Source organism: Macaca mulatta, chromosome 10, assembly GCF_049350105.2.
Source record: "Macaca mulatta isolate MMU2019108-1 chromosome 10, T2T-MMU8v2.0, whole genome shotgun sequence".
Taxonomy (NCBI): Eukaryota; Metazoa; Chordata; class Mammalia; order Primates; family Cercopithecidae; genus Macaca; species Macaca mulatta.
This window is the reverse complement of record NC_133415.1, coordinates 104752800-104756568: the sequence shown is the minus strand read 5'-3', so window position 1 is coordinate 104756568 and position 3769 is coordinate 104752800. Positions and strand designations below refer to the sequence as shown.

The 3769-nt window shown below is 48.6% G+C and overlaps 1 non-coding gene and 1 pseudogene across 1 annotated transcript; both read right to left on the bottom strand.

Moving 5' to 3' along the window:
- Positions 1-590: 590 nt before the first annotated feature.
- Positions 591-652, bottom strand: LOC114670661 (U7 small nuclear RNA). The gene has a single exon (XR_003720358.1). It is a non-coding gene; the product is annotated as a U7 small nuclear RNA (small nuclear RNA).
- A 2542-nt stretch (positions 653-3194) lies between these two features.
- Positions 3195-3295, bottom strand: LOC114670651 (U6 spliceosomal RNA; annotated as a pseudogene).
- Between the last annotated feature and the right edge of the window lie 474 nt (positions 3296-3769).

The following is a 3769-nucleotide window of genomic DNA, read 5'->3' as shown; positions in this document are numbered from 1 at the left end:
CCGAGGTTACAATGAGCTGAGATGGCACCATTGCACTCCAGTCTGGGTGACAGAGTGAGACCCTGTCTCAAAGACAAAAAAAACAACAAAAAAAAACACTGTACACCAAAAGGAAAACTGAATCAAAAAATAACATAAATGAGGGTGGGAGCCAGGCTCTGTGGCTCACAACTGTAGTCTCATCTACTCAGGAGGCTGAGGCAGGAGAATCACTTGAGGCTAGGAATTCGAAACCAGCCTGGGCAACATAGCAAGACTTCATCTTTTTTTTTTTTTTTGAGACAGAGTCTCACCCTGTTGCCCAGGCTGGAGTGCAATGGTGCGATCTCAGCTCATTGCAACCTCTGCCTCCCAGGTTCAAGCAATTCTCCTGCCTCAGCCTCCTGAGTAGCTGGGACTATAGGTTCCCGCCACCACACCCTGCTAATTTTTGTATTTTTAGTAGAGACAGGGTTTCACCGCGCTGGTCAGGCTGGTCTCAAACTCCTGACCTCAAGTGATCCGCCCGCCTCAGCCTCCCAAAGTGCTGGGATCGCAGGCATGAGACTTAAGATATATTTTATTTTAATTTTTATTATTTTAAGCGTGAGAGGGGCTTTCTGGCAAAAACTGGAAAGCCTGCTAGACAAATTCTGAAAGAGCTGTAACACTGGGATATATTTTAATGTCAGAACCAACAGAGTTTGTGGAAAGCCTAGATGGGGATCCAAGGATTAGATGAGGGTCATCTGAGGAGCTAAAAAATATGAATACCAACAAACACAGCCCCTCCACCTCCAGACCTAGCATGGGTAGCTGTCGTAAAAGCTTGCCAGGTGTTTCAAATCTGCAGCCAGCCTTGACAGCAACCTAGAATAACATTTCTCAAAGTTTGATGTGCATGGGGAACACCTGGGAGTCTTGCTACAATTCAGTAGGTAGAGGCAGAGCCCGAGAGTCCTCATTTCGCCCACGTGACGCAGGTGCTGCTGGTGCTGCCGGTCTATGGTCCACACGTTGAGTCCCGCCTAGAGCTCATCCGCTCTGCCAGCCTCTGCTTCTCTGATACCCTGTTTCCATCAAAAAGTGAGTCACCATTACCTTGAATATATCCACATTCTGACCACATCTCACTTCCTCCTCCGCACTAGTGCTGGCCACCGTCCATGTCTCACCTGGACAACCATCGTAGCCTCCCAGCTGGCGTCTCCCTCCGCCCACGCTTTCACTAACCATTGTTTTTCCGTACAGCAGCCGAAGTAGCCTTAAATTTCAGCCGAGATCATATTGCAGCATTCTCTGCTCAATTCTCTGCAAAGGTCTACATAGCCTGCAATTTCTCCTCGCCTCTTCTTTTCTCTTACTTCCTGCCACTGTATTTCTCCTCCGTATTGCTCCAGCCATACCGGCCCCCATACTGAATCACAAGCGCATTCCTCCACCAGGGCCTTTACCCTGGCCCTTCTCTCCGCTTGAAAGCTTCTCCCCTGTATCCACCTCACTTGCTCCCCGACTCGATCCAGCTCTCTGCTCAGACGTCCCCTCATCAGAAAGGTCTGCCCTGACCACCCTGTTTAATTAGCACTCACTCTCCTATCACCTTCCACCTCACTCTCCCTCCCCTTTATTTTTTATTTATTTATTTTGAGACAGAGTTTCACTCTGTCACCCACATTGGAGTACAGTGGTGCCATCTCAGCTCACCACAGCCACCGCCTCTCGGGCTCAAATGATCCTCCTGCCTCAGCCTCCCAAGTAACTGAGACTACAGGCACCCGCCACCATGCCCAGCTAATTTTTGTATTTTTAGTAGAGATGGGGTTTCACCATGTTGGCCAGGCTGGTCGCAAACTCCTGACCTCAAGAGATCCACCCGCCTTGGCCTCCCAAAGTATTGGGATTACAGGCGTGAGTCACCATGCCCCACCCTCTCCCCTTTATTAACTATTCCTTACTGTGTAACAGATTATCCCCAAGATGAATGGCTTAAAACAATAATCATGATTTATCATTTCACCAGGCTTCTGTGAGCCAGGAATTCAGAAACGGCATAGTGGAGACAGCTTTCTCTGTCCGCAATTATTGGGACTGCAGCTGTTAAGAGTCAGAGGCTGGGCCGGGCGTGGTGGCTCACGCCAGTAATCCCACCACCTTGGAAGGCCGGGGCAGACAGATCACCTGAGGTTACGAGTTCGAGACCAGCCTGGCCAACATGGAAAAACCTGTGTCTCTACTAAAAATACAAAAATTAGCGGGGCATGATGGTGTGCACCTGTAATTCCAGCTACTCAGGAGGCTGAGGCAGGAGAATCGCTTGAGCCCAGGGGGTGGAGGTTGCAGTGAGCTGAGATTGTGCCACTGCACTCCAGTCTGGGCAAAACAAACAAACAAACAAAACTCGGCCTCAAAAAAAAAAAAAGGGTGAGAGGCTGAGGACAGATCACATGCTCTTTGTCACTCAAGTGCAGCTGAGGCTGTCACTGAGAACCTCTAATGTGGCTTCCTTGTGGCTTGGGCTTCCTCTCAACATGGTGGCTGGATTCCAAGGGCAAGCATCCCAAGAGACAGAAAGAGAGCTGGGCAAAACGGACCCTCAGAAGCAACATCGCATCACTTGGCTGTATTCTCTTCACTAGCTGTGGGCACGCAGACCAGCCCATGCTCAAGGAGAAGGAAACTAGGCTTCATCCTCTGCAAGGAGTGTCAAGGAATTTGCAGACATATTTTTAAGTCCCTATGCTCCCCCTTACCTTACTTTCTTTTTCTTTGGAGCTCTAGCATTTCCTGACAGATTATGTATCTATTTCTGTTTATTGTCCTTCTTTCCCATCAAAATGTCAATATCTGGGGCCGGGTGCGGTGGCTCACACCTGTAATCCCAGCACTTTGGGAGGCCGAGGCAGGTGGACCACAAGGTCAAGAGTTCAAGACCAACCAGGCCAACATGCTGAAACCCCGTCTCTACTAAGAATATAAGAAATAGCTGGGTGTGGTGGTGCATGCCTGTAATCCCAGCTACTTGGGAGGCTGAGACAGAAGAATCACTTGAACTTGGGAGGCAGAGGTTGCAGTGAGCCCAGATCATACCACTGCACTCCAGCTTGGGTGACAGAGCAAGACTCCATCTTGAAAAAAAGTCAATATCTGCCTTGCTCACTCCTGCCTCCGTTTTGCTTATAGGAATGTGTAATGCATGGTATGTGCTCAATATATATACACATATGAAACGCTTTGTGAATTTCCCAGTCTTCCTTGCTCGGGGGCCATGCTAATCTCTGTATCATTCCAATTTTTGACATATGTGCTACTGAAGCCAAGAGTCAATATATATTTTTGAATGAGTCAAATACCATGTATTCATCTCTGATAGATTTTGAAAACAATCAAACTGTTTGCTGAGAATCCAAAGAATTGGATTGAGAGGCCGGGCACGGTGTCTCACATCTGTAATCCCAGCACTTTGGGAGGCTGAGGCAGGCAGATCACCTGAGGTCAGGAATTTGAGACCAGCCTGGCCAACATGATGAAATCCTGTCTCTACTAAAAATACAAAAAATTAGGCTGGGCACAATGGCTCATGCCTGCAATCTCAGCACTTTGGGACAAGACCAAGGTTACAGATCATAAGGTCAGGAGTTTGAGACCAGCCTGGCCAACATGGTGAAACCATGTCTCTACTAAAAATACAAAAATTAGCTGGGCGTGGTGGTGGGCGCCTGTAATCCCAGCTGCTCAGGAGGCAGAGGCAGGAGAATTGCTTGAACCCGGCAGGAGGAGGTTGCAGTGAGCT